Consider the following 26,673-nt stretch of genomic DNA (forward strand, 5'->3'; position numbering starts at 1 on the left):
CTGATCTCTCGCTGTTTTATCTCCTGAACTCTGACTGATTGATCCCCTGAACTCCCGTCCTTTATCTCCTGAACGCTCGCTGTTTTATCTCCTGAACTCTTGCTGTTTTATCCCCTCAACTCTCACTGTTTTATCTCACGATCTCTTGTTGTTTTATCCACTGAACTCTCGCTGTTTTTCTACCGAACTCTTGCTGTTTTATCTCCCGAAGCCCCGCTGTTTTACCTCCTGAACTCTCGCTGTTTTAGCTCCTGAACTCTCACAGTTTTATCTTCTGATCTCTCACTGTCTTATCTCCTGAACTCTCACTGTTGTATCCCCTGAACTCTCTCTGTTTTAGCTCCTGAAATATCATTGTTTTATCTGCCAAAATCTCACTGCTTTATCACCTCAACCTCCACTGTTTTATCTCCTGAAATATCAGTGTTTTATCTCCCGAACTCTCACTGATTTATCTCCTGAACTCCTGCTGTTTTATCCCCTGAACTTTCACTGTTTTATCTCCGAATCTCAGGTTGTTTTATTAACTGAACTCTCGCTGTTTTTCCACTGAGCCCTTGCTGTTTTATTCCCCAAACTCCCGCTGTTTCACCTCCTGAACTCTCACTGTGTTACCTTCTGAACTCACGCTGTTTTATCTCCTGAATTCTCTTTGTTTTATCTGCTCATCTCTTGAGTTCCATTTCCAGAACTCTCACTGTTTTATCCCCTGAACTCTCACAGTTTTATGTCCTGATTTCTCGCTGTTTTATCGCCTGAACTCTCACTGTTCTACCCTCTGAATTCTCGCTGCTTTGTCTCCTGAAGTCTCGCTGTTTTACCTCCTGAACTCTCACAGTTTTACCTGCTGAACTCTCACTGCTTTATTCCCAGAATTCTCGCTATTTTTCCCCCTGCACTATCGCTGTTTGGTATCCCGAACTCTCGCTGTTTTACCTTCTCATCTCCCGCGGCTTTATCCCCTGATCTGCAGCTGTTTTATCTCTGGAACTTTCGCTGTTTTATTCCCTGAACTCTCACTGATTTATTCATTGAACGATTACGGTTTTATCTTCTGAACTCCTACTGTTTTATCTCCTGAACCCTCGCTGTTATATCTCCCGAACTCTTTCTCTTTTATCTCCCGAACTCACACTGGTTTGTACCCTGAATTCCCGTTGTTTACCTCTTGTTTTATTGCTTTTTTATCTCCCAAACTCTCAATGTTTTATCTCCTGAACTCCCATTGTTTTATCCTCTGAACTCTCACAGTTTTAGCTCCTGAACTTTCACTCTTTTGTCTCCTGCACCCTCGCTGTTTTATCCCATGAAATCTCACTGTTTTATCTCCCAAACACTCATTGTTTTATTTCCTGAATTCTCACTGTTTCACCCCCTGATTTCCCATTGTTTTATCTCCTGAAATCTTGCTCTTTTATCACCCGAACTCCTGTTGTTTTGCCTCCTGAACTCTCGCTCTTTTGTCTCCTAAACGCTCACTGTTTTATCCCCTGAACTCTCGTTGTTTTAAGCCCTCTATCCCATTGTTTTACCTCCTGAGTTCTTGCTTTTCTGTCCCGCTCACTTTTAAATCTCCGGAACTCTCACTGCTTTATCCCCTGATCTCTCACTGTTTTATCTTCCGGAATCTCACTGTTTATCACCTGAAGTCCCGCTGTATTATCTCCTGAACTCTAATTGTTTTTTCCCCAGAACTCTTGCTGATTTATCTCCTTAACTCCCACTGTTTTATCCCCTGAACACCCGCCGTTTTATCTCCTGAACTCTTGCTGTTTTGTCCCATCAACTCTCACTGTGTTAACTCCTGAACTCACACTGTTTTACCTGCTGAACTCTCTTTGTTTTATCTACTCAGGATTTGTGTTTTACTTCCTGAACTATCACTGTTTTATCTCCTGAAATTTATCTCCTGAGCTCTCACTGAACTCTTGATATTTTATCTCCCGAACTTTCGCTCTTTTATCCTCTGATCCCTCACTGTTGTATCCCCTGAACTCTCGTTGCTTTATCTCCTGAAGTCTCACTGTTTTATCCGCTGAACTCTTACTGGTTTATCCCCCGAACTCACTTTCTTTTATCTACTTATCCCTTGTGTTTTGTTTCCCAAACACTCACTGTTTTATCCCCTGAACTCTCGATGTTTATCTCCTGAACTCTCACTGTTTAATCCCCTGAACTCTCACTGTTCTATCCCTTGAATTCTTGTTGATTTATCTCTTGAACTCTCACTGTTTTATCGCCAGAATTCTCTCCGTTTTGTCCCCTGAACTATCACTGTTTTATTTCCTGAACTCTCGCTATTTTATCTTCTGAGCTCCCGCAGTTTTATCCCCTGAATTCTTGGTGCTTCATTCCCTGAACTCTGAATGATTTAAGTCCTGAATTCTGACTGTTTTATCTCCTGAACTCTCATTGTTTTATCCCCAGAATTCTTGCTGTTTTTTCGGCTGAACTATTGCAGTTTTATCTCCTGAACTCTCACTGTTTCATTTCGTGGTCTTTCACTGATTTATCCCCTGAACTCAAACTATTTGATCTCCTGAACTCTGACTGTTTTATCTCCTGAACTCTCACTGCTTTATCTGCCGATCTCTCACTGTGTTATCCCTTGAACTCTCACTCTATTAAAGCCAGAGCTCTCGCTGTTTTTGGTCCCAACTCTCACGGTTTTATCCCCTGAACTTTTGCTGTTATATCATCTGATCTCCCATTGTTTTACCTCTTCATTTATTGCTGTTTATGCCCTAAACTCCCGTTATATCCCCTGAACTCTCACTGATTTACCTACTGAGCTCTTGCACTTTTGACTCCCGAACCCGCACTGTTTTATCCCCGGAAGTCACACAGTTTTATCTCCCGAACGCTCGCTGTTTTATCTCCCATTGTTTTACCCCTTCATTTATTGCTGTTTATGCCCTAAACTCCCGTTGTTATATCCCCTGAACTCTCACTGATTTACCTACTGAGCTCTTGCACTTTTGACTCCCGAACCCGCACTGTTTTATCCCCGGAAGTCACACTGTTTTGTCTCCTAAACCCTCGCAGTTTTGTCTTCTGAGCTCTGCCTGGTATACCTCCTGAACTCTGCCTTATATCCTGAACTGTGACTGTTTAATCCCACGAACACTCACTGTTTTATCCGCAGAATTCTCACCATTTTGTCCCCTGAACTGTTTAAGTCCAGAGCTCTTGCTGTTTTTCCAGATTTATTGCTGTTTTATCTCCTAAACCCCCATTGTTTTATCCCCTGAACTATGTGTTTTACCACCTGAACCCTCACACTTTTGACTCCCGAACCCTCGCTGTTTTATCCCCTGAAATTTCACTATTTTAACTTCTGAACGCTCGCTGTTTTATCTCCTGAAACATCACTGTTTTACCCCCTGAACTCCTGTTGTTTTATCTCCTAAATTCATGCTCTTTTATCACCTGAACTCCTGCTGTTTTATCTCCCAAACTCTCGCTGTTTTGTCCCCTGAACTCTAACTGTTATATCTCCTGAACTCTCACTATTTTATCTGCGAAACTCTTGCTGTTTTACCTCCTGATCTCTGACTGTTCAACCTCTGACTGTTTATTCTCCTGAACTCTCACTGTTTTATCCACAGAATTCTCACTGTTTTGTCCCCTGAACTATTGTTCTTTTATATCCCAAACTCTCGCTGTTTTATCTTATGAACCCCCGCAGTTTTATCCCCTCACCTCCAGCTGTTTTATCTCCTGAACTCTTGCTGTTTCATTCCCTGAACTCTCACTGTTGTATCTCCTGAACTCTGGCTGATTTATCTCCTGAACTCTCACTGTTTCATTTCCTGGTCTCTCACTGTTTTATCCCCTGAACTCAAACTATTTTAACTCCTGAACTCCGGCCGTTCTACCTCCTGAGCTCTGACTGCCTTATCCCCTGAACTCTCACTGTTTAATCCCCTGAACTCTCACCGTTTTATCCCCTGAAATCTCATTACTTTATCTCCTGAGCATTCGCTGTTTTATCCCCTGATCTCTCACTGTTTTACCCCCGAACTCTCGTTGCTTTTTCTCTTGAACTCTCAGTATTTTATCTCCTGAACTCTCACTGTTTTATCCCCAGAATTTTTACTGTTTTATCCTCTGATCTCCCGTTGTTTTGCCTCCTGATTTAGTGCTGTTTTATCTCCTAAACTCCCGTTGTTTTACCACTGAACTCTGTGTTTTACCTCCTGAACTCTCACACTTTTGACTCCCGAAGCCTCACCGTTTTATCGCCTGAACTCTCGTGTTTTCATTCCCTGAACTCTGACTGTTTTCTCTCCTGAACTCTCACTGTTTCATTTCCTAGTCTCTCACTGTTTTATCCGCTGAACTCAAACTATTTGATCTCCTGAACTCTGACTGTTTTATCTCCTGAGTTCTGACTGCCTTAACTCCTGAACTCTCACCGTTTAATGCCCTCATCTCTCACTATTTTGTCCCCTGAAACCTCGGTGCTTTATTTCTTGCACTCTCACTGTTTTGTATCTCCTGATCTCTCGCTATTTTATCTCCCGAACTCCCACTGTGTTACCTCCTGAACTCACGCTGTTTTATTTCCTGAATTCTCTTTGTTTTATCTGCTCGTCTCTTGTCTTTTATTTCCAGAACTTTTACTGTTTTATCCCCTGAACTCTCGCTGTTTTAGCTCCTGAACTCTCACTGTTTTATATCCTGAACTCTCACTATTTACTCCTGAACTCTCACTGTTTTATCCCCTGAAATCTCACTGTTTTGTCCCCTGAATTCTTACTGTTTTATACCCTGAACTCTCACTGTTTTATCTTCCTAAATATCACTGTTTTTTCACCTCAACCTCCGCTGTTTTATCTCCTGAAATATCATTGTTTTATCTCCAGAGCTCTCACTGATTTATCTCCTAAATTCCTGCTGTTTTATCCCCTGAACTCTCACAGTTTTATCTCCTGATCACTCGCCGTTTTATCTCCTGAAGTCTCACTGTTTTATCCCCTGAATTCTTACTGTTTTATACCCTGAACTTTCCCTGTTTTATCTGCCAAAATCTCACTGATTTACCTCCTGATTTCTCCCTGTTTAATCTCCTGATCTCCAACTGTTGTATCTCCCAAACTCTCACTGTTTTATCTACTGAACCATCATGGTTTTATCTACCGAACTCCCGCTGTTTTATACCCTGAAATCACTCTGTTTTATCTCCTGAACTCTCTTTGATTTATCTACTCAGGTCTTGTGTTTTCTTTCCAGAACTCTCACTGTTCTATCCCCTGAACTCTCGCTGTTTTAGCTCCTGACGTCTCACAGTTTTATCTTCTGATCTCTCGCTGTTTTATCTCCTGAACTCTCACTGTTTTAGCTCCTGACCTCTCACAGTTTTATCTTATGATCTCTCACTGTTTCATCTCCTGAAATATCATTGTTTTATCTCCCAAACTCTCGCTGATTTATCTCCCGAACTCTTGCTGTTTTATCCCCTCAACTCTCACTGTTTTATCTCCGAAACTCTGGTTGTTTTATCAACTGAACTCTCGCTGTTTTTCCACTGAGCTCTTGCTGTTTCATCTCCCGAACTCCTGCTGTTTCACCTCCTGAACTCTCACTGTGTGACCTTCGGAACTCACGCTGTTTTATCTCCTGAATTCTCTTTGTTTTATCTGCTCATCTCTTGTGTTCTATTTCCTGAACTCTCACAGATTTATCTCCTGATCTCTCGCTGTTTTTTCTCCTGAACTCTCACTGTTCCACCCCCTGAATTCTCACTGTTTCGTTTCCTGAACTCTCACTGTTTTATCTCCTGAACTCTCACTGCTTTATCCCCAGAATTCAAGCTGTTTTGTCCCCTGCACTATTGCTGTTTAATATCCTGAACTGTCGGTGTTTGATCTTCTCATTTCCCGCGGCTTTATCCCCTGAACTTTCGCTGTTTTATCTCCTGAATTATCTTTGTTTTATCTGCTCATCTCTTGTGTTTTATTTCCAGAACTCACACTGTTTCATCCCCTGATCTCTCGCTGTTTTAGCTCCTGAACTCTCAGTTTTATCTCCTCATGTCTCGCTGTTTTATCTCCTGAACTCTCACTGTTATATCCCATGAACTCTCACTGTTTTAGTTCCTGGACTCTCACTATTTTATCCCCAGAATTCTTACTGTTTTATACCCTGTGCTCTCCCTGTTTTATCTGCCAAAATCTCACTGATTTACCTCCTGATTTCTCACTGGTTAATCTCCTGATCTGCAACTGTTTTATCTCCCAAACTCTCACTGTTTTATCTACTGAACTATCACTATTTTATCTTCTGAACTCCCGCTGTTTTATCCCCTGAAATCACTCTATTTGATCTCCAGAACTCTCTTTGTTTTATCTGCTCAGGTCTTGTGCTTTATTTCCTTAACTATCACTGTTTTATCTCCTGATCTCTCGCTGTTTTATCTCCTGAACTCTCACTGTTTTATCTCCTGAACTCATGCTGTTTTATCTACTCAGGTCTTGTGTTTTATTTCCAGAACTACCACTGTTTTATCTCCTGATCTCTCGCTATTTTATCTCCTGAACTCTGACTGTTTTATCCCCTGAACCCCCATTGTTTTATCTCCTGAATTCTTGCTCTTTTGTCCCAATTGCCCACTTTTTTATCTCAGGAACCCTCACTGTTTTATCTTCCAAAACCTCACTGCATTATCACCGCTACCTCCGCTGTTTTATCTCCTGCAATATCATTGTTTTATCTCCCGATCTGTCGCTGATTTATCTCCTGAACTCCTGCTATTTTATCCCCTGAACTCTCACTGTTTTATACCCTGAATTCTCGCTGTTAAAGCCCCTGAACTCTCACAGTTTTATCTCCTGATCTCTCGCTGTTTTATCTAACGAACTCTCACTGTTTTATCCCCTAAAATCCTCACTGTTTTGTCTCCTGAACTCTCGTTGTTTTACCTCCTGAACTCTCACTGCTTTATCCCCAGAATTCCCGCTGTTTTTCCCCTGAACTATCGCTGTTTAATATACTGAAGTCTCGCTGTTTGATCTTCTCAACTCCCGCCGCTTTATCCCCTGAACTCTCGCTGTTTTATCTCCTGAATTCTCTTTGTTTTATCTGCTCATCTCTTGTGTTTATTTCCAGAACTCTCACTGTTTTATCCCCTGAACTCTCGCTGTTTTAGCTCCTGAATTCTCACAGTTCTATCTCCTGAATTCTCGCTGTTTTGTCTCCTGAACTCCCACTGTTTAATCCCCTGAACTCTCATTGTTTTATCCCCTGAACTACCACAGTTTTATCCCCTGAACTCCTGCTGTTTTATCTCCTGAACTCTCACTGTTTTATCTCCTGAACTCTCTTTGTTTTATCTACCCAGGTCTTGTGTTTTATTTCCAGAACTCCCACTGTTTTATCTCCTGATCTCTCGCTCTTTTATCTCCTGAACCCTGACTGTTTTATCCCCTGAACTCCCATTGCTTTATCTCCTGAATTCTGGCTCTTATGTCCCAAATGCTAAATATTGTATCTCCGGAACCCTCACTACTTTATCTTCCAAAATCTCACTGCATTATCGCCTCAAAGTCCGCTGTTTTAGATCCTGAAATATCAATATTTTATCTCCCGAACTCTCGCTGATTTATCTCCTGAACACCTGCTGTTTTATCCCCTGATCTCTCACTGATTTGTCCCCTGAATTCTCGCTGTTAATGCTCCAGATCTCTTACAGTTTTATCTCCTGATCTCTCGCTTTTTTATCTAATAAACTCCTACTGTTTTATCTGGCAAAATATCACTGATTTAGCTCCTGATTTCTCACTTTTTACTCCACTGAACTATCACTGTTTTATCTTCTGAACGCGCACTGTTTTATCCCCTGAACGCACGCTGCTTTATATCTTAAACTCTTGTTGTATTATCTCCTCAGGTCTTGTGTTTTATTTCCCGAACTATCACTGTTTTATCTCCTGATCTCTCACTGTTTACCCCCTAATTGTTTTATCTCCTGAATTCTTGCTCTTATGTCCCAATGCCCATTTTTTAGCTCTGGAACTCTCACTGTTTATTCTTTCAAAATCTCATTGTTTTATTACCTCAACCTCTGATGTTTTATCTCCTGAAATATCGTTGTTTTATCTCCCGAACTCTCGCTGATTTATCTCCTGAACCTCTGCTGTGTTATCCCCTGAACTCCCGCTTTTTATCTCCTGAACTTTCGCTGTTTTACCTCCTGAACTCTTGCTGTTTTATCCCCTCAACTCTCACTGTTCTATCTCGCGATCTCTGGTTGTTTTATCCACTGAACTGTCGCTGTTTTTCTACCGAACTCTTGCTGTTTTATCTCCCAAAGCCCCACTGTTTTACCTCCTGAACTCTCACTGTGTTACCTCCTGAACTCACGCTGTTTTATCGCCTGAATTCTCTTTGTTTAATCTGCACATCTCTTGTGTTTTATTTCCAGATCTCTCACTATTCTATCCCCTGAACTCTCGCTGTTTTAGCTCCTGACCTCTCACAGTTTTATCCCCTGAACTCTCACTGTTTTAGCTCCTGAACTCTCACTGTTTTATCTTCCAAAATCTCACTGCTTTATCACCTCAACCTCCACCATTTTATCTCCAGAAATATCATCGTTTTATCTCCCGAACTCTTGCTGTTTTATCCCCTCAACTCTCACTGTTTTATCTCCGCATCTCTGGTTGCTTTATCAACTGAACTCTCGCTGTTTTTCTACTGATCTCTCGCTGTTTCATCTCCTGAACTGTCACTGTTTTATCTCCTGAACTCTCATTGCTTTATCCCCAGAATTCTAGTTGTTTTGTCCCCTGATTTATTGCTGTTTAATATCCTGAACTCTCGCTGTTTGATCTTCTCATTTCCCGCGGCTTTATCCCCTGAACTTTCGCTGTTTTATTTCCTGAATTCTCTTTGTTTTATCTGCCCATCTCTTGTGTTTTATTTCCAGAACTCTCACTTTTATATCCCCTGATCTCTCGCTGTTTTAGCTCCTGAACTCTCACAGTTTTATCTCTTCATCTCTCGCTGTTTTATCTCCTGATCTCTCACTGTTATAGCCCCTGAACTCTCACTGTTTTAGTTCCTGAACTCTCACTATTTTATCCCCAGAATTCTTACTGTTTTATACCCTGCACTCTCCCTGTTTTATCTGCCAAAATCTCACTGATTTACCTCCTGATTTCTCACTGTTTAATCCCCTGATCTCCAACTGTTTTATCTCCCAAACTCTCACTATTTTATCTACTGAACTATCACTGTTTTATCTTCTGAACTCCTGCTGTTTTATCCCCTGAAATCACTCTAGTTGATCCCCAGAACTCTCTTTGTTTTATCTGCTCAGGTCTTGTGCTTTATTTCCTGAACTATCACTGTTTTATCTCCTGATCTCTCGCTGTTTTATCCCCTGAACCCCCCGTTGTTTTATCTCCTGAATTCTTGCTCTTATGTCCCAATTGCCCACATTTTTATCTCAGGAACCCTCACTGTTTTATCTTCCAAAACCTCACTGCATTATCACCCCAACCTCCACTGTTTTATCTCCTGAAATATCATTGTTTTATCTCCTGAACTGTCGTTGATTTATCTCCTGAACTCCTGCTGTTTTATCCCCTGAACTCTCACAGTTTTATCTCCTGATCTCTCTTTGTTTTATCTAATGAACTCTCACTGTTTTATCCCCTAAAATCCTCAATGTTTTGTCTCCTGAACACTCGTTGTTTTACCTCCTGAACTCTCACTGCCTTATCCTCAGAATTCCCGCTGTTTTTTCCCCTGAACTATCGCTGTTTAATATACTGAAGTCTCGCTGTTTGATCTTCTCAACTCCCGCCGCTTTATCCCCTGAACTCTCGCTGTTTTATCTCCTGAATTCTCTTTGTTTTATCTGCTCATCTCTTGTGTTTTATTTCCAGAACTCTAACTGTTTTATCACCTGAACTCTCACAGTTCTATCTCCTGAATTCTCGCTGTTTTGTCTCCTGAACTCCCACTGTTTAATCCCCTGAACTCTCACTGTTTTATCCCCTGAACTCATGCTGTTTTATCTACTCAGGTCTTGTGTTTTATTTCCAGAACTACCACTGTTTTATCTCCAGATCTCTCACTGTTTTATCTCCTGAACCCTGACAGTTTTATCCCCTGAACTCCCATTGTTTTATCTCCTGAATTCTTGCTCTTATGTCCCAAATGCTCACTTTTTTATCTCCGGAACCCTCACTATTTTATCTTCTAAAATCTCACTGCATTATCACCTCAAACTCCGCTGTTTTATCTCCTGAAATATCATTGTTTTATCTCCTGAACAATCGCTGATTTATCTCCTGAACTCCTGCTGTTTTATGCCCTGAACTCACACTGTTTTTCTACCGAACTCTTGCTGATTTATCTCCCTGAAACCCCGCTGTTTTATCTCCCGAACTCTCACTGTGTTACCTCCTGAATTCATGCTGTTTTATCACCTGAGTTCTCTTTGTTTTACCTGCTCATCTTTTGTGTTTTATCTCCGGAACTCTCAATGTTTTATCCCTTGTATTTTTACTGTTTTATACCCTGAACTCTCACTGTTTTATCTGGCAAAATGTCACTGATTTACCTCCTGATTTCTCACTTTTTACTCCACTGAACTATCACTGTTTTATCTTCTGAACGTGCACTGTTTTATCCCCTGAACACACGCTGTTTTATATCTTAAACTCTCTTTGTATTATCTCCTCAGATCTTGTGTTTTATTTCCCGAACTATCACTGTTTTATCTCCTGATCTCTCACTGTTTACCCCCTAATCTCCCATTGTTTTATCTCCTGAATTCTTGCTCTTATGTCCCAATGCTCATTTTTTAGCTCTGGAACTCTCACTGTTTTTTCTTCCTAAATCTCATTGTTTTATCACCTCAACCTCCGATGTGTTATCTCCTGGAATATCATTGTTTTATCTACCAAACTCTTGCTGTTTTATCTCCCAAAGCCCCACTGTTTTACCTCCTGAACTCTCACTGTGTTACCTCCTGAACTCACGCTATTTTATCACCTGAATTCTCTTTGTTTAATCTGCACATCTCTTGTGTTTTATTTCTAAATCTCTCACTATTCTATCCCCTGAACTCTCGATGTTTTAGCTCCTGACCTCTCACAGTTTTATCCCCTGAACTCTCACTGTTTTAGCTCCTGAACTCTCACTGTTTTATCTTCCAAAATCTCACTGCTTTATCACCTCAACCTCCACTGTTTTATCTCCAGAAATATCATCGTTTTATCTCCCGAACTCTTGTTGTTTTATTCCCTCAACTCTCACTGTTTTATCTCCGAATCTCTGGTTGTTTTATCAACTGAACTCTCGCTGTTTTTCTACTGAACTCTTGCTGTTTTATCTCCCGAACCCCCGCTGTTTCACCTCCTGAACTCTCACTGTGTTACCTTCGGAACTCACGCTGTTTTATCTCCTGAACTCTCACTGTTCCACCCCCTGAATTCTCACTGTTTCATCTCCTGAACTGTCACTGTTTTATCTCCTGAACTCTCACTGCTTTATCCCCAGAATTCTAGTTGTTTTGTCCCCTGATTTATTGCTGTTTAATATCCTGAACACTCGGTGTTTGATCTTCTCATTTCCTGCAGCTTTATCCCCTGAACTTTCACTGTTTTATCTCCTGAATTATCTTTGTTTTATCTGCCCATCTCTTGTGTTTTATTTCCAGAACTCACACTTTTATATCCCCTGATCTCTCGCTGTTTTAGCTCCTGAACTCTCACAGTTTTATCTCCTCATCTCTCGCTGTTTTATCTCCTGAACTCTCACTGTTATAGCCCCTGAACTCTCACTGTTTTAGTTCCTGAACTCTCACTATTTTATCCCCAGAATTCTTACTGTTTTATACCCGGCGCTCTCCCTGTTTTATCTGCCAAAATCTCACTGATTTACCTCCTGATTTCTCACTGTTTAATTTCCTGATCTGCAACTGTTTTATCTCCCAAACTCTCACTGTTTTATCTACTGGACTATCACTGTTTTATCTTCTGAACTCCCGCTGTTTTATCCCCTGAAATCACTCTATTTGATCTCCAGAACTCTCTTTGTTTTATCTGCACAGGTCTTGTGCTTTATTTCCTGAACTACCACTGTTTTATCTCCTGATCTCTCGCTGTTTTATCTCCTGAACCCTGACTGTTTTATCCCCTGAACCCCCATTGTTTTATCTCCTGAATTCTTGCTCTTATGTCCCAATTGCCCATTTTTTTTATCTCAGGAACCCTCACTGTTTTATCTTCCAAATCCTCACTGCATTATCACCGCAACCTCCGCTGTTTTATCTCCTGAAATATCATTGTTTTATCTCCCGAACTGTCGCTGTTTTATCCCCTGAACTCTCACTGTTTTATCCCCTGAATTCTCGCTGTTAAAGCCCCTGAACTCTCACAGTTTTATCTCCTGATCTCTTGCTGTTTTATCTAATGAACTCTCACTGTTTTATCCCCTAAAATCCTCAATGTTTTGTCTCCTGAACACACGTTGTTTTACCTCCTGAACTCTCACTGCCTTATCCCCAGAGTTCCCGCTGTTTTGTCCCCTGAACTATCGCTGTTTAATATACTGAAGTCTCGCTGTTTGATCTTTTCAACTCCCGCCGCCTTATCCCCTGAACTCTGGCTGTTTATCTCCTGAATTCTCTTTGTTCTATCTGCTCATCTCTTGTGTTTTATTTCCAGAACTCTCACTGTTTTATCCCCTGAACTCTCACAGTTCTATCTCCTGAATTCTCGCTGTTTTGTCTCCTGAACTCCCACTGTTTTATCCCCTGAACTCTCACTGTTTTATCCCCTGAACTCTCACTGTTTTATCCCCTGAACTCTCACTGTTTTATCCCCTGAACTTCCACAGTTTTATCCCCTGAACTCCTGCTGTTTTATCTCCTGAACTCTCACTGTGTTATCTCCTGAACTCTCACTGTTTTATCTCCTGAACTCATGCTTTTTTATCTACTCAGGTCTTGTGTTTTATTTCCAGAACTACCACTGTTTTATCTCCAGATCTCTCGCTGTTTTATCTCCTGAACTCTGACAGTTTTATCCCCTGAACTCCCATCGTTTTATCTCCTGAATTCTTGCTCTTATGTCCCAAATGCTAACTTTTTTATCTCCGGAACCCTCACTATTTTATCTTCTAAAATCTCACTGCATTATCACCTCAAACTCCGCTGTTTTATCTCCTGAAATATCATTGTTTTATCTCCCGAACAATCGCTGATTTATCTCCTGAACCCCTGCTGTTTTATCCCCTGAATCACACTGTTTTATCTCCCGAACTCTTGCTGTTTTATCTACTGAACTCTCGCTGTTTTTCTACCGAACTTTTGCTGTTTTATCTCCCGAACTCCCGCTGTTTTATCTCCTGAACTCTCACTGTGTTACCTCCTGAATTCATGCTGTTTTATCTCCTGAATTCTCTTTGTTTTATCTGCTCATCTTTTGTGTTTGATTTCCAGATCTCTCACTGTTTTATCCCCTGAACTCTCAATGTTTTTTCCATTGTATTCTTACTGTTTTATACCCTAAACTCTCACTGTTTTATCTGCCAAAATATCACTAATTTACCTCCTGATTTCTCACTTTTTACTCCACTGAACTATCACTGTTTTATCTTCTGAACGTGCACTGTTTTATCCCCTGAACACACACTGTTTTATATCTTAAACACTCTTTGTATTACCTCCTCAGATCTTGTGTTTTATTTCCCGAACTATCACTGTTTTATCTCCTGATCTCTCACTGTTTACCCCCTAAACTCCCGTTGTTTTATCTCCTGAATTCTTGCTCTTATGTCCCAATGCTCATTATTTAGCTCTGGAACTCTCACTGTTTTTTCTTCCTAAATCTCATTGTTTTATCACCTCAACCTCCGATGTGTTATCTCCTGAAATATCGTTGTTTTATCTACCGAACTCTCCCTGATTTATCTCCTGAACCCCTGCTGTGTTATCCCCTGAACTCCTGCCATTTATCTCCTGAACTCTCACTGTTTTATCTCCTGAACTCTCGCTGTTTTATCTCCCGAACTCTTGCTGTTTTATCTCGCGATCTCCGGTTGTTTAATCCACTGAACCCTCGCTGTTTTACCTCCCAAAGCCCCGCTGTTTTACCTCCTGAACTCTCACTGTGTTGCCTCCTGAACTCACACTGTTTTATTGCCTGAATTCTCTTTGTTTAATTTGAACATCTCTTGTGTTTTATTTCCAGAACTCTCACTGTTCTATCCCCTGAACTCTCGCTGTTTTAACTCCTGAACTCTCACAATTTTATCTTCCGATCTCTCACTGTTTTATCTCCTGAACTCTCACTGTTTTAGCTCCTGAACTCTGACTTTATTATCTGCCAAAATCTTACTGCTTTATCACCTCGACCTCCACTGTTTTATCTCCTGAAATATCATTGTTTTATCTCCCGAGCTCTCGCTGTTTTAACTCCCGAACTCTTGCTGTTTTATCCCCTCAACTCTCACTGTTTTATCTCCGAATCTCTGGTTGTTTTATCAACTGAACTCTCACTGTTTTTCTACTGAACTCTTGCTGTTTTATCTCCCGAACTCCCGTTGTTTCACCTCCTGAACTCTCACTGTGTGACCTTCGGAACTCACGCTGTTTTATCTCCTGAATTCTCTTTGTTTTATCTGCTCATCTCTTGTGTTCTATTTCCAGAACTGTCACTGTTTTATCCCCTGAACTCTCGCTGTTTTAGCTCCTGAACCCTCACAGTTTTATCTCCTCATCTCTCGCTGTTTCCTCTCCTGAACTCTCACTGCTTTATCCCCAGAAGTCTCGCTGATTTGTCCCCTAAACTAATGCTGTTTAATATCCTGAACTGCCGGTGTTTGATCTTCTCATTTCCCGCGGCTTTATCCCCTGAACTCTCGCTGTTTTATCTCCTGAATTCTCTTTGTTTTTTTCTGCTCATCTGTTGTGTTTTATTTCCAGAACTCTCACTGCTTTATCCCCTGAAGCTGTTTTAGCTCCTGAACTCTCACAGTTCTATCTCCTGAATTCTCGCTGTTTTGTCACCTGAACTCCCGCTGTTCAATCCCCTGAACTCTCACTGTTTCATCCCCTGAACTACCTCAGTTTTATCCCCTGAACTCCTGCTGTTTTAACTCCCGATCTCTCGCTGTTTTATCTCCCGAACTCTCGCTGTTTTATTCTCTCAACTCTCACTGTTTTATCTCGCGATTTCTGGTTGCTTTATCCACTGAACTATCGCTGTTTTATCTCCCGAACTCTTGCTGTTTTATCTCCTGAACTCTCACTGTTTTATCTCCTGAAATCTCTTTGTTTTATCTACTCAGGTCTTGTGTTTTATCTACCGAACTCTCGCTGTTTTATCTACCGAACTCTTGCTGTTTTATTTCCTGACCTCTCACTGTTTTATCTCGCGATCTCTGGTTGTTTTATCCACTGAACTCTCGCTGTTTTTCTACTGAACTCTTGCTGTTTTATCTTCCAAAGCCCCGTTGTTTCACCTCCTGAACTCTCACTGTGTGACCTTCGGAACTCACGCTGTTTTATCTCCTGAATTCTCTTTGTTTTGTCTGCTCATCTCTTGTGTTCTATTTCCAGAACTCTCACTGTTTTATCCCCGGAATTCTCACTGTTTCGTCTCCTGAACTCTCACCATTTTATCTCCTGAACTCTCACTGCTTTATCCCTAGAATTCAAGCTGTTTTGTCCCCTGCACTATTGCTGTTTAATATCCTGAACTGTCGGTGTTTGATCTTCTCATTTCCCGCGGCTTTATCCCCTGATCTCTCGCTGTTTTATCTCCTGAACTCTGATTGTTTTATCCCCTGAACTCCCGTTGTTTTATCTCCTGATTTATTGCTCTTTTGTCCCAAATTCTCACTTTTTTATCTCAGGAACCCTCACTGTTTTATCTTCCAAAATCTCACTGCATTATCCCCTCAACCTCCACTGTTTTATCTCCTGAAATGTCATTGTTTTATCTCCCGAACCCTTGCTGATTTATCTCCTGAACTCCTGCTGTTTTATCCCCTGAATTCTCACTGTTAAAGCCCCTGAACTCTCACAGTTTTATCTCCTGATCCCTCGCTGTTTTATCTAATGAACTCTCACTGTTTTATCCCCTGAATCCTCACTGTTTTGTCTCCTGAACTCTCGATGTTTTACCTCCTGAACTCTCACTGCTTTATCCCCAGAATTCCCGCTGTTTTGTCCCCTGAACTATCGCTGTTTAATATACTGAAATCTCACTGTTTGATCTTCTCAACTCCCGCCGCTTTATCCCCTGAACTCTCACTGTTTTATCTCCTGAATTCTCTGTGTTTTTTTCTGCTCATCTCTTGTGTTTTATTTCCAGAACTCTCACAATTTTATCCCCTGAACTCTCGCTGTTTTAGCTCCTGAACTTTCACTGTTTTATCTCCCGAACTCTTGCTGTTTTATCTCCTGAACTCTCACAGTTCTATCTCCTGAATTCTCGCTTTTTTGTCTTCTGAACTCCTGTTTAATCTGCTGAACTCTCACTGTTTTATCCCCTGAACTCCCTCAATTTTATCCCCTGAACTCCTGCTGTTTTATCTCCTGAAATCTCTTTGTTTTATCTACTCAGGTCTTGTGTTTTATTTCCCGAACTATCACTGTTTTATCTCCTGATCTCTCGCTGTTTTATCTCCTGAACCCTGACTGTTTTATCCCCTGAACTCCCATTGTTTTATCTCCTGAATTCTTGCTGTTACATCCCAAATACTCACTTTTTTTATCTCCTGAACCCTCACTATTTTATCTTCCAAAATCTCACTGAATTATCACCTCAAACTCCGCAGTTTTATCTCCTGAAATATCATTGTTTTATCCCCTGATCTCTCGCTGATTTATCTCCTGAATTCTCGCTGTTAAAGCTCCTGATCTCTTACAGTTTTATCTCCTGATCTCTTGCTGTTTTATCTCCCGAACTCTTGCTGTTTTATCTCCTGAACTTTCGCTGTTTTATCTCCCGAACTCTTGCTGTTTTATCTCCTGAAATCTCTTTGTTTTATCTACTCAGGTCTTGTGTTTTATTTCCAGAACTATCACTCTTTTATCTCCTGAACTCTCGCTGTTTTATTTCCTGAACCCTGACTGTTTTATCCCATGAACTCCCATTGCTTTATCTCCTGAATTTTTGCTCTTATATCCCAAATGCTCACTTTTTTTATCTCTTGAACCCTCACTATTTTATCTTCCAAAATCTCACTGCATTATCACCTCAAACTCCGCAGTTTTATCTCCTGAAATATCATTGTTCTATCTGCTGAACTCTCGCTGATTTATCTCCTGAACTCCTGCTGTTTTATCCCCTGATCTCTCGCTGTTTTATCCCCTGAATTCTCGCTGTTAAAGCTCCTGATCTCTTACAGTTTTATCTCCTGATCTCTCGCTGTTTTATCTGGCAAAATATCACTGATTTAGCTCCTGATTTCTCACTTTTTACTCCACTGAACTATCGCTGTTTTATCTTCTGAACGCGCACTGTTTTATCCCCTGAACGCACGCTGTTTTATATCTTAAACTCTCTTCATATTATCTCCTCAGGTCTTGTGTTTTATTTCCCGAACTATCACTGTTTTATCTCCTGATCTCTCACTGTTTACCCCCTAAACTCCCATTGTTTTATCTCCTGAATTCTTGATCTTATGTCCCAATGCTCATTATTTAGCTCTGGAACTCTCACTGTTTTTTCTTCCAAAATCTCATTGTTTTATCACCTCAACCACTGATGTTTTATCTCCTGAAATATCGTTGTTTTATCTACCGAACTCTCGCTGTTTTATCTCCTGAACTCTTGCTGTTTTATCCCCTCAACTCTCACTGTTTTATCTCGCGATCTGTGGTTGTTTTATCTACTGAACTCTTGCTGTTTTATCTTCCAAAGCCCCGTTGTTTCACCTCCTGAACTCTCACTGTGTTACCTTCGGAACTCACACTGTTTTATCTCCTGAATTCTCTTTGTTTTGTCTGCTCATCTCTTGTGTTCTATTTCCAGAACTCTCACTGTTTTATCCCTGGAATTCTCACTGTTTCGTCTCCTGAACTCTCACCATTTTATCTCCTGAACTCTCATTGCTTTATCCCCAGAAGTCTCACTGTTTTGTCCCCTGAACTATTGCTGTTTAATATCCTGAACTGTCGGTGTTTGATCTTCTCATTTCCCGCGGCTTTATCCCCTGAACCTTCGCTATTTTATCTCCTGAATTCTCTTTGTTTTATCTACACATCTCTTGTGTTTTATTTCCAGAACTCCCACTGTTTCATCCCCTGATCTCTCGCTGTTTTAGCTCCTGAGCTCTCACAGTTTTATCTCCTCATCTAACACTGTTTTATCTCCTGAACTCTCACTGATATATCCCCTGAACTCTCACTGTTTTAGTTCCTGAACTCTCAACATTTTATCCCCAGAATTCTTACTGTTTTATACCCTGAACTCTCCCTGTTTTATCTGCCAAAATCTCACTGATTTACCTCCTGATTCCACACTGTTTAATGTCTTGATCTCCAAATTCTTTTATCTCCCAAACTCTCACTGTTTTATCTTCTGAACTCCCTCTGTTTTAGCCTGTGAAATCACTTTGTTTTATCTCCAGAACTATCTTTGTTTTATCTACTCAGGTCTTGTGCTTTATTTCCTGAACTTTCACTGTTTTATCTCCTGATCTCTCGCTGTTTTATCTCCTGAACTCTGATTGTTTTATCCCCTGAACTCCCGTTGTTTTATCTCCTGAATTCTTGCTCTTTTGTCCAAAATTCTCACTTTTTTATCTCAGGAACCCTCACTGTTTTATCTTCCAAAATCTCACTGCATTATCCCCTCAACCTCCACTGTTTTATCTCCTGAAATGTCACTGTTTTATCTCCCGAACCCTCGCTGATTTATCTCCTGAACTCCTGCTGTTTTATCCCCTCAACTCACACTGTTTTATCCCCTGTATTCTCGCTGTTAAAGCCCCTGAACTCTCACAGTTTTATCTCCTGATCTCTCGCTGTTTTATCTAATAAACTCTCACTGTTTTACCCCCTGAATCCTCACTGTTTTGTCTCCTGAACTCTCACTGCTTAATCCCCAGAATTCCCGCTGTTTTGTCCCCTGAACTATCGCTGTTTAATATACTGAAATCTCATTGTTTGATCTTCTCAACTCCCGCTGCTTTATCCCCTGCACTCTCACTGTTTTATCTCCTGAATTCTCTGTGTTTTTTCTGCTCATCTCTTGTGTTTTATTTCCAGAACTCTCACAGTTTTATCCCCTGAACTCTCCCTGTTTTAGCTCCTGAACTCTCACAGTTCTATCTCCTGAATTCTCGCTTTTTTGTCTCCTGAACTCCCCCTGTTTAATGCGCTGAACTCTCACTGTTTTATCCCCTGAACTACCTCAGTTTTATCTCCTGAACTCCTGCTGTTTTATCTCCTGAACTTTCGCTGTTTTATCTCCTGAACTCTTGCTGTTTTATCTCCTGAACTCTCACTGTTTTATCTCCTGAAATCTCTTTGTTTTATCTACTCAGGTCTTGTGTTTTATTTCCCAAACTATCACTATTTTATCTCCTGATCTCTCGCTGTTTTATCTCCTGAACCCTGACTGTTTTATCCCATGAACTCCCATTGTTTTATCTCCTGAATTCTTGCTGTTATATCCCAAATGCTCACTTTTTTTATCTCTTGAACCCTCACTATTTTATCTTCCAAAATCTCACTGCATTATCACCTCAAACTCCGCAGTTTTATCTCCTGAAATATCATTGTTCTATCTGCTGAACTCTCGCTGATTTATCTCCTGAACTCCTGCTGTTTTATCCCCTGATCTCTCACTGTTTTATCCCCTGAATTCTCGCTGTTAAAGCTCCTGATCTCTTACAGTTTTATCTCCTGATCTCTCGCTGTTTTATCTAATAAACTCTCACTGTTTTATCTGGCAAAATATCACTGATTTAGCTCCTGATTTCTCACTTTTTACTCCACTGAACTATCGCTGTTTTATCTTCTGAACGCGCACTGTTTTATCCCCTGAACACGCGCTGTTTTATATCATAAACTCTCTTTGTATTATCTCCTCAGGTCTTGTGTTTTATTTCCTGAACTATCACTGTTTTATCTCCTGATCTCTCACTGTTTACCCCCTAAACTCCCATTGTTTTATCTCCTGAATTCTTGCTCTTATGTCCCAGTGCTCATTATTTAGCTCTGGAACTCTCACTGTTTTTTCTTCCAAAATCTCATTGTTTTATCACCTCAACCTCCGATGTGTTATCTCCTGAAATATTGTTGTTTTATCTACTGAACTCTCCCTGATTTATCTCCTGAACCCCTGCTGTGTTATCCCCTCAACTCTCACTGTTTTATCTCGCGATCTGTGGTTGTTTGATCCACTGAACTCTCGCTGTTTTTCTACTGAACTCTTGCTGTTTTATCTTCCAAAGCCCCGTTGTTTCACCTCCTGAACTCTCACTGTGTTACCTTCGGAACTCATGCTGTTTTATCTCCTGAATTCTCTTTGTTTTGTCTGCTCATCTCTTGTGTTCTATTTCCAGAACTCTCACTGTTTTATCCCTGGAATTCTCACTGTTTTAGCTCCTGAACTCTCACTGTTTTATCTGCCAAAATCTCACTGCTTTATCACCTCAACCTCCACTGTTTTATCTCCTGAAATATCATTGTTTTATCTCCCGAACTCTCGCTGATTTATCTCCCGAACTCTTGCTGTTTTATCCCCTCAACTCTCACTGTTTTATCTCCGAATCTCTGGTTGTTTTATCAACTGAACTCTCACTGTTTTTCTACTGAACTCTTGCTGTTTTATCTCCCGAACTCCCGTTGTTTCACCTCCTAAACACTCACTGTGTGACCTTCGGAACTCAGGCTGTTTTATCTCCTGAATTCTCTTTGTTTTATCTGCTCATCTCTTGTGTTCTATTTCCAGAACTCTCACAGTTTTATCTCCTGATCTCTCGCTGTTTTATCTCCTTAACTCTCACTGTTCCACCCCCTGAATTCTCACTGTTTTGTCTCCTGAACTCTCACTGTTTAATCTCCTGAACTCTCACTGCCTTATCCCCAGAATTCTAGCTGTTTTGTCCCCTGAACTATTGCTGTTTAATATCCTGAACTCTTGGTGTTTGATCTTCTCATTTCCTGCGGCTTTATCCCCTGAACTCTCAGTGTTTTATCTCCTGAATTCTCTGTGTTTTTTTCTGCTCATCTCTTGTGTTTTATTCCCAGAACTCTCACTGTTTAATCCACTGAACTCTCACTGTTTTATCCCCTGAACTACCTCAGTTTTATCCCCTGAACTCCTGCTGTTTTATCTTCTGAACTTCCGCTGTTTTGTCTCCCGAACTCTTGCTGTTTTATCTCCTGAACTCTCACTGTTTTATCACCTGAAATCTGTTTGTTTTATCTACTCAGGTCTTGTGTTTTATTTCCCGAACTGTCATTGTTTTATCTCCTGATCTCTCGCTGTTTTATCTCCTGAATCCTGACTGTTTTATCCAATGAACTCCCATTGCTTTATCTCCTGAATTATTGCTCTTATATCCCAAATGCTCACTTTTTTATCTCCTGAACCCTCACTATTTTATCTTCCAAAATCTCACTGCATTATCACCTCAAACTCTGCAGTTTTATCTCCTGAGATATCATTGTTTTATCTCCCGAACTCTCACTGTGTTACCTCCTGAATTCATGCTCTTTTATCTCCTGAATTCTGTTTGTTTTATCTGCTCATCTTTTGTGTTTTATTTCCAGAACTCTCACTGTTTTATCCCCTGAACTCTCCCTGTTTTAACTCCTGAAATCTCACTGTTTTATCTCCCGAACTGTTGCTGTTTTATCCCCTCAACTGTCACTGTTCTATATCGCAATCTCTGGTTGTTTTATCCACTGAACTCTCGCTGTTTTTCTACTGAACTCTTGCTGTTTTATCTCCCAAAGCCCCGCTGTTTTACCTCCTGAACTCTCACTGTGTTGCCTCCTGAACTCACGCTGTTTTATTGCCTGAATTCTCTTTGTTTAATTTGCACATCTCTTGTGTTTTATTTCCAGAACTTTCACTGTTCTATCCCCTGAACTCTCGCTGTTTTAGCTCCTGAACTCTCACTTTTTTATCTGCCAAAATCTTACTGCTTTATCACCTCAACCTCCACTGTTTTATCTCCTGAAATATCATTGTTTAACTCCCGAACTCTCGCTGATTTATCTCGCGAACACTTGCTGTTTTATCCCCTCAACTCTCACTTTTATCTCTGAATCTATGGTTGTTTTATCAACTGAACTCTCGCTGTTTTTCTACTGAACTCTTGCAGTTTTATCTCCCAAACTCCCGCTGTTTCACCTTCTGAACTCTCACTGTGTGACCTTCGGAAGTCACGCTGTTTTATCTCCTGAATTCTTTTTGTTTTATCTGCTCATCTCTTGTGTTCTATTTCCTGACCTCCTGCTGTTTAATCCCCTGAACTCTCACTGTTTTATTCCCCGAACTACCACTGTTTTATCCCCTGAACTCCTGCTGTTTTATCTCCTGACCTCTCGGTGTTTTACCTCCCGAACTCTTGCTGTGTTATCTCCTGAACTCTCACTGTGTTATCTCTTGAACTCTCACTGCTTTATCCCCAGAATGCTAGCTGTTTTGTCCCCTTAACTATTGCTGTTTAATATCCTGAACTCTCAGTGTTTGATCTTCTCATTTCCCGCGGCTTTATCCCCTGAACTATCACTGTTTTATCTCCTGAATTCTCTTTGTTTTGTCTGCCCATCTCTTGTGTTTTATTTCCAGAACTCTCACTGTTTTATCCCCTGATGTCTCGCTATTTTAGCTCCTGAACTCTCACAGTTTTATCTCCTCATCTCTCGCTGTCTTATCTCCTGAACTCTCACTATTATATCCCCTGGACTCTCACTGTTTTAGTTCCTGAACTCTCACTGTTCTACCTGCTGAACTCTCACTGCTTTATCCCCAGAATTCTCGGTGTTTTTCCCCCTGCACTATCGCTGTTTGATATCCCGAACTCTCGCTGTTTTACCTTCTCATCTCCCGCGGCTTTATCCCCTGAACTGCAGCTGTTTTATGTCTGGAACTTTCGTTGTTTTATTCCCTGAACTCTCACTGTTTTATTCATTGAACGATCACGGTTTTATTTTCCGAACTCCTACTGTTTTATCTCCTGAACTTTCATTGTTATATCTCCCGGACTCGTTCTCTTTTATCTCCCGAACTCACGCTGGTTTGTACCCTGAAGTCTCGTTGTTTACCTCTTGTTTTATTGCTTTTTTATCTCTCAAACTCTCAATGTGTTATCTCCTGAACTCCCATTGTTTTATCCTCTGAACTCTCACTGTTTTAGCTCCTGAACTTTCACTCTTTTGTCTCCTGAACCCTCGCTGTTTTATCCCATGGAATCTCACTGTTTTATCTCCCAAACGCTCATTGTTTTATTTCCTGAATTCTCACTGTTTCACCCCCTGAATTCCCATTGTTTTATCTCCTGAATTCATGCTCTTTTATCCCCCAAACTCCCGCTGTTTTGCCTCCTGAACTCTCGCTCTTTTGTCTCCTAAACGCTCACTGTTTTACCCCTGAACTCTCATTGTTTTAACCCCTGAACTCTTGTTGTTTTAACCCCTGAATCCCATTGTGTTACCTCCTGAGTTCTTGCTTTTATCTCCCGCTCACTTTTAAATCTCCGGAACTCTCACTGCTTTATCCCCTGATCTCTCACTGTTTTATCTTCTGAAATCTCACTGTTTATCAACTGAACTCCCGCTGTATTATCTCCTGAACTCTCTTTGTTTTTTCTCCAGAACTCTTACTGATTTATCTCCTTAACTCCCACTGTTTTATCCCTTGAACTCTCAATGTTTTATCCACTGAACTACTACTGTTTTATCCCCTGAACTCCCGCTGTTTTATCTCTGGAACTCTTGCTGTTTTATCTCCTGAAGTCTCACTGTTTTATCTGTTGAACACTCGCTGGTTTATTCCCCGAACTCTCTTTGTTTTATCTACTTATCCCTTGTGTTTTGTTTCCCGAACTGTCAATGTTTTATCCCCTGAACTTTCGCTGTTTCTGCTCCTGAACCCTCATTGTTTTATCTCCTGATCTCTCAATGTTTATCTCGTAAACTCTCACAGTTCTATCCCCAGAATTCTTGCTGTTTTATCTCCTGAACTCTCATTGTTCTAACCCTTCAATTCTTGTTGATTTATGTCCAGAACTCTCACTGCTTTACCTCCAGAACTCTCACTGTTTTATCTCCTGAACCCTCACTGTTTTATCCCCAGAATCCTCTCCATTTTGTCCCTTGATCTATCACTGTATTATATCCTGAACTCTCAATGTTTTATCTTCTGAGCTCCCACAGTTTTATCCCCTGAATTCTTATTGCTTCAATCCCTGAACTCTGAATGATTTAAGTCCTGAATTCTGGCTGTTTTATCTCCTGAACTCTCATTGTTTTATCCCCAGAATTCTTGCTGTTTTGTCCGCTGAACTATTGCAGTTTTATCTCCTGAACTCTCACTGTTTCATTTCCTGGTCTTTCACTGATTTATCCATTGCACTCAAACTATTTGATCTCCTGAACTCTGACTGTTTTACCTCCTGAACTCTCACTGTGTTACCTCCTGAACTCACGCTGTTTTATCTCCTGAATTCTCTTTGTTTAATCTGCACATCCCTTTTGTTTTATTTCCAGAACTCTCACTGTTTTACCCCCTGAACTCTCGCTGTTTTAGCTCCTGACCTCTCACAGTTTTATCTTCTGATCTCTCACTTATTTATCTCCTGAACTCTCACTGTTTTAGCTCCTGCACTCTTATTGTTTTATCCCTAGAATTCTTGCTGTTTTGTCCACTGAACTATTGCAGCTTTATCGCCTGAACTCTCACTGTTTCATTTTGTGGTCTTTCACTGGTTTGTCCATTGCACTCAAACTATTTGATCTCCTGAACTCTGATTGTTTTATCTCCTGAGCTCTGACTGCCTTATCTCCTGAACTCTCACTGTGTTACCTCCTGAACTCTCGCTGTTTTAGCTCCTGACCTCTCACAGTTTTATCTTCTGATCTCTCACTCTTTTATCTCCTGAAATCTCACTCTTTTATCCCCTGAACTCCCACCGTTTTAGCTCCTGAACTCTCACTGTTTTATCTGCCAAAATCTCACTGCTTTATCACCTCAACCTCCACTGTTTTATCTCCTGAATTATCATTGTTTTTATCTCCCGAACTATCGCTGATTTATCTCCTGAACTCCTGCTGTTTTATCCCCTGAACTCTCACTGTTTTATCTCCGAATCTCTGGTTGTTTTATCAACTGAACTCTCGCTGTTTTTCTACTGTACTCTTGCTGTTTTATCTCCCGAACTCCCGCTGTTTCACCTCCTGAGCTCTCACTGTGTTACCTTCTGAACTCACGCTGTTTTATCTCCTGAATTATTTTTGTTTTATCTGCTCATCTCTTAAATCCCTTGAATTCCTGGTGCTTTTCCCCCTGAACTCTGAATGATTTAAGTCCTGAATTCTGACTGTTTTATCTGCTGATCTCTGACTGTTTTATCTCCTGATCTCTCACTGTTTTATCTCCTGATCTCTGACTGTTTTATCTCCTGAACTCCCATTGTTTTATCCCCAGAATTCTTGCTGTTTTGTCCGCTGAACTATTGCAGTTTTATCTCCTGAACTCTCACTGTTTCATTTCGTGGTGTTTCACTGATTTATCCCCTGCACTCAAACTATTAGATCTCCTGAACTCTGACTCTTTTATCTTCTGAGCTCTCACTGCCTTATCTCCTGAACTCTCGCTGTTTTATTTCCAGAACTCCCACTGCTTTAGCTGCCGATCTCTCAATGTTTTATCCCCTGAACTCTCACTCTTTTAAAGCCAGAGCTCTTGCTGTTTTTGGTCCCAACTCTCACGGTTTTATCCCCTGAACTTTTGCTGTTATATCATCTGATCTCCCATTGTTTTGCCTCTTCATTTATTGCTGTTTATGCCCTAAACTCCCGTTGTTTTATCCCCTGAACCCTCAGTGTTTTACCTCCCGAGCTCTTGCACTTTTGACTCCCGAACCCGCGCTGTTTTAACCCCGGAAGTCACAGTGTTTTATCTCCTGAAACATTACTGTTTTACCCCCTGAACTCCTGTTGTTTTATCTCCTAAATTCATGAACTTTTATCACCTGAACTCCTGCTGTTTTGTCTCCTGAACCCTCGTAGTATGGTCTCCTGAGCTCTGACTGTTATATCTCCTGAACTCTGACTGTTATATCACCTGAACTCTCACCATTTTATTGGCCAAACTATTGTTGCATTGTCTCCTGAGCTCTTACTGTTTTATCTCTTGATTTCTCACTGTTTAAACTCCTGAACTCTCAGTGTTATATCCCTGAATTCTTACTGTTTTGTCTCCTGAACATTCGCTGTTTCACCTCCTGGTCTCTCACTGATTTATCCCCTGAACTCAAACTATTCTATCTCCTGAACTCTGACTGCCTTATCTCCTGAACTCTGACCATTTAATCCCCTGAACTCTCACTGTTTTATCCCCAGAATTCTTGCTGTTTTGTCCGTTGAACTATCGCTGCTTTATCTCCTGTTTCATTTCGTGGTCTCTCACTGATTTATCCCCTGAACTCAAACTATTTGATCTCCTGAACACTGACTGTTTT

The sequence above is a fragment of the Cetorhinus maximus genome, chromosome 5 (genome assembly GCF_964194155.1).
Source record: "Cetorhinus maximus chromosome 5, sCetMax3.hap1.1, whole genome shotgun sequence".
In the NCBI taxonomy this organism is placed as follows: domain Eukaryota; kingdom Metazoa; phylum Chordata; class Chondrichthyes; order Lamniformes; family Cetorhinidae; genus Cetorhinus; species Cetorhinus maximus.